The following is a 13,098-nucleotide window of genomic DNA, read 5'->3' as shown; positions in this document are numbered from 1 at the left end:
ATTAGAAAAACTAATGCTATTACTAAAACAATTTTTATTAACCTTCTTATGGCATATTCCCCTGTGGAAAAACCCCCAGCAGAAAATTCGTCCCCTCTCCACCTGAAAATGTATGCATGTATCTTAATAACAAATACTATGCGTAAACAATAGGTAAATATTATGTCTTAAATACCTTCCCATGGGAGTGTACGGAGGAGAAGTTCATGTTATACCCAAAGAATCAGCTATAAGGTCTTTAAACAACGATGAACAAAATCAGTATCTCAAAATTTTATTGGACGATTTTGGGAAAAAAGTAGCGGGGAGATGGGCTAGTGGCCCTTCAATTCATTTGCTCACTTGAAAAGGGTACTAGAACGTTTAACTTTCGCTCGAATGAGCCCTCTTCCAATATTTTAGGACCACTGGGTGAATACGATTACCCCTGGGGAAAACAAATAAACCGAAAAAAAAACTAAACACGCATCCGTGATTTTCTTCTGCCAAAAATACAAAGTTCCACATTTTTGAAAACAGGAGCTTGAAACCTATGCATTAAGGGTGTCTACTTTGGTTCTGTCCCGGTTTTCTTTTTTTTTCTATGCCGCCGATCTCAGCTTATTCCTGGAAACTGGTAAGAGTCTAACCTGTGCGGTTTTTACGGAAAGTGTGGACCTCAGGCCGGAATGATGAATATGACATTACATTTTGGGAAGCTCTGCAGAACTCTTGCCTGGGGCCAAAAGAGATGGTTTTTGCTTCTCCACGAGCCAGGGCTTATGGTGTGCGAAGTAATGTGGAGTTATATAGTCTATGTCAGAGAGGAATATCTGAAGTTGTGCAGCCAAGCTTTCGATTCATCAAAGCATGTTTCTGCTTTCAAGTGAAAAGCTCCGTTCTAGCAGGCAAGCAGGCAGGCACCACTTTCAAATTGAAGATTGACTAAAATCTATAAGTGTTAAATATATGCGGCAGTTACCCGACCCAACAGCCAATATATCTTCTTTGAGTGATAAATAGAAAAATTTACAGAAGCTAAAATGTGGCATTTTCCCATGGGTCCAAAAGTGCTGCCATCGATTGTTTCTACCCATTTCCGGTCGTGATTTCAGCTGAGTCTATCATTCGGTTTTTTGGACTTGGGATTGGCGCAGAGAAATATTATCAGATGTACCTAATAAACTTTAAAAGTTCTCTCATTGCTAAAGAAATTGGAGTTTATCCTTATCTCCTTTCTAAGCTGAGAAAAGTTGAAAGTTAAAATTAACAGGTACAAACGATAACGTAAAATAATGAGGTAAATTCGTAATGATTAGTGTCACCTATGGTATTTTAATCCTGAAAAGTTACGGATAGCTTTATATTAGGCCAAATGGAAGCATGAATTAATATTTGGGTCAGCTTGGTGGTAATGCCGAATCATAAGACTAATGTCAAATATAGGTAATTTTTAAGAGGTCAAAAAGTGCTTAAATCTGAATTTCCAGTAGAAGCAATTATTGTGTTGCAAGAGCAACACTTTGGTTCTGTCGTGTTTTTTTTTTTTTTGTTCCTAGCACCCCGATTTCAGCTTATTCCTAGAAAGTGGTAAGGGTCTAACCTCTGCGGTTTTTACGGAAAGTGTGGACCTTAGGCCGGATTGATGAATATGACTTTACATTTTGGAAAGCTTCGTAGAACTCTTGCCTGGGGCCAAAAAGGATGGTTTTTGCTTGTCCTTGAGCCAGAGCCTATAGTGTGTGAAGTGAAGAGGAGTTGTATAGCCTATGTCAGAGAGGACTATCTGAAGTTATGCAGCCAAGCTTGGAAAGCTCCGTTCTAGCAGGCAAGCAGGCAGGCACCAGTTTCAAATTGAAGATGGACTAAAATCTATAAGTGTTAAATATATGCGACAGTTACCCTGCCCCACAGCCAATATATCTTCTTTGAGTGATAAATAGAAAAATTTAGAGAAGCAAAAAAACGGCATTTTCCCACGGGTCCGAAAGTGCTGCCGTGATTTCGGCTGAGTTTATCATTCGGTTTTTCGCACTTGGGATTGCGGTAGAGAAATGGTATCAGATGTGCCTCTTAAACTTTAAAAGTTCTCTCATTGCTAAAGAAATTAGAGTTTATCCTTTGCTCCTTTCTAAGTGATGACGTTAGAAAGTTGGCCTACGGCAAAAAAGTCAACTTTTGACTGAGATTTTTTTTTTCGACGGCAGTCGATAGCTTTTGATGAGCTGATTAAAGTATACGTCATCCATTTTTTTGTACAAAAATTCCTTCATAAGATATACCAGTTTGAAAGTTTAAAGGGGTTGACAACTTCAGTAGTAAGGTACACACTGAAACCAAAAATAGGCCGATACCAATTGTGAGACATATAGGGGAGTTGTAAGCAACAGTTGGCTGTTAGCTCATAATAATCCTCGGCAATGAGGGGTTCGCAACTCTTACTAGTTGGTGTACCAATTTTTTGTTTCCGTTGTATTTGATGGTAAGACCAATTTGGCTCCAGTGGTAAGACATGTAGGGAACTTGTAAGTAATAATCGGCTGTAAGGCTACAATCATCTTTAGCAATGAGGAGTTTGCAACTTTTGCGAGTTGGTGTACCTAGTATGTATTTTAGCATCCTTACAGATTAACAACTTCAGCGTTTAGTCGCAGCGAGAAAAAAAACCAAAGTGTTGCTCTCACAACACTTTACTCGGCGAAGCCGAGCAAAGGTTGCCGCAACACCTCACGTTGCCCATGCAACATAGATCTAGTTATATTTGTAAAGAGCATAAAAAAAGGCATCAAGTGGTATATTCACTTTATACAAAACTCAGTAATAACTGATTGCTATAATTTTACCCAATTTTTAAAGGAACCAAATTTCTAAAACTTATCAGAAAATATTAAATTGATAGGCTAAATTAATTTATAAAAATATAATAAGCTTATACTTATTTTTCCAAATTTAGCATCATCAGATATATAGAAGGAAATACTTTACTTATGGACACTACAAAAATATTTTACAGAATTGCAATACATTTTCTCTTTCTTTTAGGCTACTAGCCTACTTTGATTTTTGACACACTCTTTTGCCTACATATTTTATAGCATAGATTTTCTATTTAGGATTACAGGGAGCAAAACACAGAATTTCCTTTATACTTAGTAGTGCCAATTCACAAAAATAAAGGAAGGGGGGTGATGATGAATGGGCAATAAATGGTATTTAGACCTTTTAATAATTTTTGACAAAATAGATTTATCCAGCAAAGTAGCCAAGTCAAAAATTATGGGGTGATGAAGGATTACTTTATAGCTCATATTAAAGTAATTAAACAAAACATTAACCAAAAATGTGTTAAATCCATAGGCTATAGTGTACTTACAGCTGATATATTGCACTGATAGTCTCCCTCTGGAAAGATGTAGATACAAATTGGCTTAAATTTGCAGGCTATGAAAGATAAGCTAAGAATTATATCGATAATACAGTAAGGTTGTTTCCAAGCCACTGTTTCTCTGAAATCAAATCTTTTACTGTACACTTGTTTCCAAGCCACTGTTTCACTGAAATAAAAACCTTTATTGAAGCAACAAATCATTGAAAGAATATGGCGAAATACATCGAGAATATACCAAAACCCTTTTTTAAGAATACTTTTCCAATTCCAAGCCATTTTTGATGAACCTGATTTTCCAAGTTTGAAAAACTGTGTGTTTTCACAATAGTTGCCAAAGCAAGCGAAAGTTACCCCCTGTTCTTTTGTCCGATTACTTATCTGACTAAAGGCCTTTTTTTGCGTCAACCAGAGACTGTTTGAGCTCAACCACTCGGTGTGGTTGAGCTCAAACGCTGTTTTAGCGTGAAACAGTGGCAAACCAGGTTGCCATCAAAAGTGTTTTTGCGTGAAACAATTGACTGGTTGAACTCTGATTTAACCAGAACTATCATTGTTTTTAACCATAGGGTTCTACCATTTACAATTATTGGTTGAACTTTTCAGGCGTAGATTTAAGAAATAAGAATTTGTAGGCTGTAAATAAGTTTATATAGAATAAAATTATAAGCTGACAAATAGAATTCTAGCCTCGCAAAAGTAAGCTTTGATTTTGTTTTTTTCGGATTTTTGAACATATTACGGATTTTTGAGAACATATTTTATATAGTTTATGAAACGACTAGACCCTCACCACCATAAAAAAAGCTGAATTCACAAAATATATTTGTGAGTATGCTAGGAAATTAAAAAGTTGAATTCGTTGACCAATATTACCATGTATTCTGGCTGAGCCCGAAAATTGAGCCTTTTAATTAAAAAAATTGAGTTCCTGGGTCACTTTTCTGAAAAAAATTATTACGTGTCGCTTATTAAATAGTGAAACCTCTTTCCTCCTCTGAAAAAAGTAAATTGTACTGAATCTATTTGTGATTTTACTTATTCCATACTGAAGATATTTGAACAATTCTGACGATACTAAGAACTTGCTGTGTATTGATATAAAATTTATTCTAAATCACTTTTGAAATACCTGGAACTGTCTCCTATCCCCTGAAAAAGTACATAGTTTATTTGCGAAACAACAACAACAAATTGTTTTAATTTTCAGAAGCTTTGCAATGACACCAGTGTGTCAAACATGTGTGGAACAATTATAAAAAACGCTAATAGATGGATGTCACATTCCGTCTCTACTCTATTATAAACTTTGTAAAAATCTATCATTGTTTCAGGCGATGAAGCCCACTTGGAAATAGCAAGCTGTTTTAAAAAAGTCACTTTCTGGATTATATTACTCCTGAGTGATTTGATGTGATCCAGCCTTCTTAATTTGAAAAAAAACTCATGAGTAAGGAGTAATATTCAAAGCAATATTTGGTATGGATGCATGTTTTTGCCTAGTATATAGCGTCGCTTTGGTTTTGAAAGTGGAGATAGATAAACGTAATGCTTCTGAACAGCATGAGATTATATTAATATCTCGTTGAAGATCTTTGACTAATTCAAGGACATTTCTTTCTGCCTTCCATATTACTAGGCCGTCTGCATAAAGCCCAAACGATGTATTTTAGTTGAAGCTCAGATATGAATAATAAATATAGATGAAATAGAGGTGGACTAAAATTGATCCTTGGGTTAGGTCTTCTCTAATAGGGTGTTCCAGGCTCCTGCAATTTGTGAATGACACTACCATAGGCATCAACCCGATCAAAGAGAATGGCAATGGTTGCATTTCCATGTTTAAAGGAGTTGGATATATCATGCTCTAGGCAACCAATATTGTCCTGTGAGCAGCGTTTCTTTCTGAATCTTGTTTGTTCAAAGAGATAGAGATCGTTTATTTCCACACACAATTCAACCCTAGCTAAAGTATGTTGCTCCAGGATTTCACCTAGTGTTGTTGCCACTGAAATTGGTTTCTAGGATTGAATATTATTTTCAGGCTGGTAAGGCTTAAGGATGGGGTTAACAATGGCTATTTTCAATGATCTAGGAATTTCATAATGGGTTTAAATATGAAAATATAGCGTGCATAAGTGGAAAATTAAATATCTCTAGAGCTTGTGTAATCCATTTTTGTGTTTGGGAGATAAAGATGACTGAAGTCGGGTACTGAATTAGCTTGGACAATGAAATAAGCACAGGCGAATATTTCGGCAATGGGTATTACGTGTGACGAAGGGAAAACGTCCATTTCTTGAGCTTGAAATTACATACTAGTTTTGTTGCTTTTTTTGAGGAGTTTCTTACTCCTCAAGGGGTGAAACTTACATAGGCCATAAGTGATTTAGAGTCAGTCAATGGAGATGCCATACTGCTTGTCGAAAATCTTCGTTGCAGTGCACTAATTGTACTAGGGGCCCATTTCCTTGGTGGAGTCTCAGTGCTTTTCTTTAAAGTGGTAATATTTTCCCTGAGAGAAGGGCTGTATGATTTTACAACTATACCAAATAGTAGGTTTTATTTTTGGGCAATTTTTAAAACTTACTGTCTTTCCAGGTACTTGGGACATGCTTTTTTGTCTAATGAATTATGATCTCTTTGCAAAAGGCCTAATTAGGCTCAGAGCTACAGGATGGGCGTTAGTTTTCCTCAAGACAGACATTACATTTCCATAAATAACAAGATACGCAAAATATACAGGACACTTTTACTCAGTATAGTTCCAGCTTCATTTGACTTATCAAGTCAGTGGGCCTCTAGCATTATTGGTATTTGTTCACCTTTAACATTCACTAGGCCTTCTTCAAGGTCTGTTACCAGGATTTCGAGATGGCATAGCAATCAACATATGGTGTAAAATCTGTCTTAAATTTTATCCTTAAAGAAATTTAATTGAAAAAAAAATAAGTTTCTTCAACTGAAAAAGAGAGGAAGTAAGGAGCATCATTAAAGCTTCACACGACCAGAAATTATAACGTATATAAGAAGGGTTGCTTCTCCTCAGCACTTTGCACTTTACTCTAAAGCTATTTAGTACTTTTAAAAACTTCTTATCCTTCTAATTGAACGAACACATTTTTTTTCAGGAATCGTTCTTAAAGAATTGGGACAGAATTCAAACTTTAGCGTTAAGAGCGAGGTGTTGAGGAGGAGCAACCCCCCTTATATACTTAATAATTTCTATTCATTTTCAATTTCATTGTTGCTCCTTATATTATTATTAATAAAAAAACTGATTTTTTAAAATCGTTTTTTAAATAGCCAAATGTCAGGAAATCTGGCAATACATCCAAGGAAAAGTCCTCCTCCCCAAGGATTTATTCTCTAGACAATTCAATAGCAGTGAAACTTTACCCCAAACCATTACCCTTAACATCTCCATGGGTAAAATTGAGTCGGCAAAGAGAGGGCAAGACATAAGAAGTATTTCGTAGAGGAATTGCGGCAAAATCCTCCAGTGTTGCATTTCCCCCAAAAAATTAACCTCCTGGAAACTTCCCTCCACAGAGCAAATCATTCCCATGGAAAATCCCACAAGCAAAAAAAGTCGACCCCCACCCCAACTAAAAAAATGTGTGCATACTTCCCAATAACAAATACTCTAGGTAAACAATGGGGAAGTTTTGTTACTTTAGGACCTTTTCCCATGGGCTGTGGGGGGGGGGGTTGTGATATCTCCAAAGGCATAGTTATTCAGCCTTTTGGCCATGCTGAACAAAATGGCTATCTTAAAATTCTATCAAAATGCATATGGCTATCAGACGATTTTGAGAAAAAGGAGGGGAGAGAGAGAGAGCGCTTCTTAAAAAGAGGCACAAGAACTTCTAGTTTCCTTTCGAGTGGGCCCTCTTCCTATATTTTACGACCAAAGGGTCTATGCGATTACACCTAAAGAAAAACACAAATCCATGATCATACTTCTGACAAAAACATAAAATTTCACATTTTTGCAGATACAAGCTTGAAACCTCCACAGTAGGGTTCTCTGATACATTGAATATGATAGTGGAATTTTAATTAAGGTTCCGTGACTTTTAGAGTGTTAACCCCTTTTTTCGAAAATCAGGTAAATTTTCTCAGGCTCATAACCTTTCATGGGTAAGAATAAACTTATTAAAGGTTTGGTAACTATTGAGCAGGGTCGCTCCTTACTTACAGTTTGTTACCATGAACTCTTTGAAAATGTTTATAGCAAATAACAGGAAATTCGAAGGAAACCCAGATTGTTAAGATATTAACAGACTTAATGAATGACACTTTGAGAATGACTGATATAAATAAATTTTTGATGTATTCTTTAATTTATTTTTGACCCCCACCCATGAAAAAATCCTTTTGTACCCAACCCCCCCTCCCAAGTACAGGTAACTCTATTTTAGAAGCCAGAACTTTCTTATTAAAATAAATTACAAAACCTCCTTTTTTCAAAGTGGGTGGTCAACTGGGCATAACTTTATCATAAATAAGGTAAAATTCTAGTTAATCGACTTCTTGCTATCTCAGAAAGGGTTTGGGCTAGGAAAATGAAACTTTCGGGGATGGGTCTACAGGCTAAAGAATGCTCTGGGAAGGTATTTTAAAGTACCCATCTCCGCTCCTTCTCCCTCTAGAGGGCCCTGAAATTTGTCTACATGACAGGTCTATACCTATTGAAATTTTGACAAAACAACATTTTACCTTAATTTTCAGTTACTAGTTGCTTTTTCTCTGCCTTTAGTTCTGAAAACGCAATTCCTGTTATTCGAGTAGAATTTTGAGCCCTATCAATGTTTGTTTTTTAAAATTTAGGAAATGTATTTGCATATCTTTAAAACCTTGTTAGTGGATAAGCCAATTTGTAGAAATATTTGGAAAATTTTTGTTTACCTGAAATGGTCAATCATTCCATAGACAAAACTTAATTCTTCCTCTAGATTTATTAAATTTTAAAATGAATAACCAATATCTGGTAAGAAAAAAAAATGAATCCCAGATTTGAAAATTTAACCAAGAATAAATTACCCTTTACATGGAGTCTTTTTAATTCCTTTAAAAACTGACAATTGAAATTATAATTCTTACGACTTAAAAGATTATTTATGACTACAGCACTACAGTTACTTTTCTGTGCATCAAGTGGTATACCACTTGTGGTATGTAGTGGGACATGTCCAAGTACCATGGGTAGTCATTCAAACAAATCATTGACAAATTCAAACAAAAAAACCTTGGAGATCCCACTCTGAAATTTTCACCAGTTGTTTGAAACAATGAGAGCTTTGTATGGATAAAAGCACATAAAATTCTGTTTGGACAAAATGACCTATTTGAGGGTTACTAGATTATATATGCTCATATTTGTCTGGTTAATAAAAATAACTATTTCTAGATGCTTTATTCAGAAAGAACTTTCAAATAGCCTTTATTTGGTATTTTACTTTTGTTTCTAGGTACAATAGGAGTTGAGATACAGCAGTTTAACCATTGGCTGGTTGGCATAAATCAGGCAGTTTGGGGCAATGTTCAATGACCCATATCTTGGACACTGGTCAAACAAAAAACCTAAAATTTTGGTTCTGGGAGTTTCTCATATGGGCTATCGCTATGCCAAATTTCATCAAAATCGAAGATGATAATGCAGGGTCACTGTGCTGAACTGACACAGAATGCCCCTTACTGATACTTTGTCAAACATAGTCATATATTTCAAAATAATGTTCAATCATCATACTAAATAAAAGGATTGTCTATATTTTTCAAAACATTAATGTCATTATTCCCAAAAAACAAGCCTGTCTAATAGTTACCATGTAATAAAAGACAAAGTGCTGGGTTAAAAACTTCTGATGGCAACACACAATATCTCAAAGTGATGACTGACAAAAAGCAAGAACGTGAATTGTCACCTTTTTTCTTCAGCCTAGTCAAAGACAACATCTAAGTCAGGGGAATTAAAATCAAATCTGAATTGCAGGAAAGCTTCTCCAGGATGTCAATTTTGCCAACTATGTTTGCACATAACCCCCTCCCCAAAGGAGTTTGTAAATGCCATAGTTTAGCCCAAAGAGACAGGCAAAACTGTCAGAATTATCTGAACAAACTCTGGAATAAAGCAGAACAATCTGGATTACATATCTACATTCCAAAGTCTAAAACTATGTAAATAAGGAAATTCACCCATGGGAATCCAACTAAGAGATAAAGGCACAAACATGACAAACTTCAAGTAATTAGGCAGTACAGTAGCTTCCCATTGTGACTAAAAAAAAAACTATGCATCAGAATAGCCAAAGCCAAAGCAGTATTACAGATTTTAACCAATCTGAAAATCAACAGTATACTCACAGAACTTGAAGCCCCAACTGTTACTGAGCAAAATTTTTTTTTCTGTTCTCAGTTGATCAATAGAATGCATAAAGCTAATTGCAGAACAGGAGAAACCCTGTTTGAAAATAACTGTCTTTGCTGGATCATCTGGCAAGATTATGTCAGCAATGACAAGATCTGTACTTGCACATAACAAAAAAATTGTCTCTGTGGTGAGGCAATGAGGATGCCATTACCTTGGACATATTCTTTGTCTGCCAGATAAACAATGCTAATCCACTCAGATGAGTATTTGAGAGGTAGTGCTATAGCATTGCCTATGGTAAAGGTCATATGGTTGCAATTTTTTCTCCCAGAGGTACTTAATATGGAAGGGATTGTTATGAAAATTTCACAGGAGGCTCATTTGATTGAAAATTGAGTTCTAGTACCACTAGTAAGAGTCAAAAGTGATTGGAGGGCAACTAGCTATCCTAACCATGCTGTTTTCCCCAAAATATATCAGATCTACCCTCCTTGTGCCCTTTTTTTCAAAAACTCATCTGACAAACATTTTGAGATTATCATTTTGTTAAAACTACTTTGCACATCAGAAAAATTAAACTTCTGTGTTAAGACAGTTCCCCAGGGCCAGGGGGACCAGAATAGCCCTAGCCAACACAGTGCTCCTCAACAGACAGGAACATTTAAACAAGAAATGCCAGTTTTCAGGAAAACAAAATACAGTCATGCATAGAAAAAACAATGTATCAGATGCACAAACAAATCTAATATTTCATAAAAATATTGTAGCTAATTCTTAGAAATGAAAATTATAGAAAATTTCATGTACACAATTATTGCTCAATTAATGAAATAGAAACAATAGCATGGACACCATCTTTGAAAGAGATGGAAATAAATTTTCTTTACAAATCTTCACATAAGGGTAAAATTATAATAGCTGTGCCAGCCAGAAGCAACTTATAATCAAACCTTTACTTTATACCAAGGAAATTTAAAGATGTAAAAAAAAAATCCAAGACAGTGACTAGTACTTCTGCAGCTCACCTGCTATAACTGTTAAGGTAGTTGAAGACAATGGATTAATACTAGATTGGCTAAAGCTAAAAATAAATCTTCTTTCTGTTCCTCATCCCCTCTTGCCAACAAATTAAATTAAACAGATTACACATTTAATTTGCCTATTAACTAGGTGATGGAACAAATTTCAACCCTAGAGAGGTAGAATCTGAGAAGCAATATTAAAAAGAACTAATGTTGATATTAAGGTTGACTTATTATAATGCATCTTTTAATAATAAGTAATACACCTCTGATTTGTAAAACAATATTTTACTTATAATATATAACATAAAGTAGTTTATTTCTATTCCCTTTTAGGCCTAATAGTATTGTACATTTCTTTCCATTTTTGAAAATCATTTTTATAAGTTTTACTGCATGTCTCTTCTTCAGCACACATTTTAACACTACCATTTTCCTCACAAAAAATGAAGACTGAGAAATGATTATCCTATTCATATTAATACAAAGGATGCAAGACATTAGAGACATGTCTCTAAAAGACAAAATATTTATTGACACCTACCCTGATACATGATATGCAATTCTGTAGAAGCAGCATAAGGCAAAACAAGAGGAAGTAGGATGTGACCAAAAACCATCTTTAGAACTGGGCTATAATGTATTTATAGTCATTCCAATAACATGGTTTGCAGCCCCCCTAGGAAAGTAAATACTAATTACTCAAAAACATTTAAATATAATTTATTAGGTCCTCTGCTGTATTGATCTGCAGTATGGGTCTACAGGCTAAAGTATATCCCAGGAAGGTATTTTAAAGTACCCACATCTACTCCTTCCCCCTCTAGAGGGCCCTGAAATTTGCCTAAATGATGGGTCAATACCTATTGAAATTTTGACAAAACACTTTACCTAAATTTTCAGCTACCAGTTGCTTTTTCTCTGCTTTTAGTTCTGAAAATGTAATTTCTGTTATTTCAGTAGAATTCTAAGATATCAATATTTTTTTCGAAATTTAGGAAATGTATTAGCACATCTTTAAAACCTTATAAAAAGGAATTGAGCAAAGTTATGAAGCTGAAAATAATTTTGTTGTACTTCAATTAAGCAGAAGATCTATTTTGCAGGGTTTCAATTTTATAACACACATATTTTTAAACGTCATCAAAGGTGAGGGCTCTCTAGAGAGAGGAGTGGAGGTAGTTGCTTCAAAATACCTTCCAAGGATATACTTTAATGGGGTAGAGTCTGACATCTGTTAATATAGGCTAATCATTCTCACCAAAGGCCTGCAGCTTTTGTTAGTCTAGTTTTCCATTAGAACAAGTCGACTTTACATCTATAAAAGGTACAAAGAGCTTTATACTTACCAATTTTATTTATCTACTAGTTCTCAGCCAGCCAAAGGGCTGGCTGAAACGGCAGCCCAAGCGCAGAATGTCGGAGAGCTTGATGATGGTGATAGATCGAATATCTGACCAGCGTTGCAACGTTTTCTATGTATGAATATGTTCCCTGAGTATCGTAAATGTCACACTTAAGCCCTGTCTTAATTGATGTATCGGCTTGCCTTTAGTTGGTAGATTAAATAAGGTGTGGCTTCTTGGCTTAATAATAAAGAATTGTCAATTCATTCATATCAGCAAAATGAATCCTTGTCAATTCTATTTTCTTTGAAGCCATCCAATCCTCTTTGTAAGTAACGTGTGAGATTTTTTATTCACAGTGAACTAAATTTCAGCACCCATGCTAAGAAATCTGTGGCTAGTTAAGTATAACCTTTTCAATCGATCTCCAAAAGCCATAAGCCTTCCGTGTGATGGACTTGTTGGTTTTAAGCTCGAAGATATAATTTTTATATCCTCCCTATATTAAAAAAAGCATACATCAGTTTTGAAAGACGTGCCACCAAACTTATATCCAGGGGGTGGAAGCTTTTCTACCCTTGAAGACTAGTTAACCTAGTTCTCCAAACACTTGTATAAAGAAGAAATAGATATGATGCCATGCAGCCAATAATAACCGATGAGCTATGCGAGAAACGGACAATCAAGATAAACTAATAGTTTCCCCGATGCCGATTTCGGCAATAAGAATACTTGTGCAGGACACCCCTAGTTTTTCGTTAAAATTCTCTAGAGTTCTTTTGTAGCATAGTTGAGGTTCTTCTATAGTATATTCATTAGCGTTTCTATCTTGGAAATTTGCTTTGGCCTTCAAAACAGAACTTAGAGATACCCATAAAAAAACAACAAGTATTCCAGTTTTGAACACTTCTCCGTCTACCCGATTCTATCACCAACATAAAAGCACTGTATACACAAATACGATGCTATTTCAAAAAGAAAAAATCAATC

The 13,098-nt window shown here is 35.3% G+C and overlaps 1 long non-coding RNA gene across 4 annotated transcripts in view; it reads right to left on the bottom strand.

Moving 5' to 3' along the window:
- Positions 1-12,204, bottom strand: part of LOC136026143 (uncharacterized) — a 99,901-nt gene extending 87,697 nt beyond the window's left edge. For all 4 annotated transcript variants that reach the window (XR_010617216.1, XR_010617215.1, XR_010617213.1 and 1 more), the window contains exons 1-2: positions 12,112-12,204; positions 3,353-3,533 (exon numbers count right to left, since the gene is read on the bottom strand). This is a non-coding gene — a long non-coding RNA (uncharacterized LOC136026143). The remainder of the gene's footprint in view (positions 1-3,352; positions 3,534-12,111) is intronic.
- Positions 12,205-13,098: the final 894 nt, after the last annotated feature.

The sequence above is a fragment of the Artemia franciscana genome, chromosome 4 (assembly GCF_032884065.1).
Source record: "Artemia franciscana chromosome 4, ASM3288406v1, whole genome shotgun sequence".
NCBI classification, from domain to species: Eukaryota; Metazoa; Arthropoda; class Branchiopoda; order Anostraca; family Artemiidae; genus Artemia; species Artemia franciscana.
Note: the sequence above shows the minus strand (reverse complement) of the source record. Positions and strands in the feature narration are given on the sequence as shown.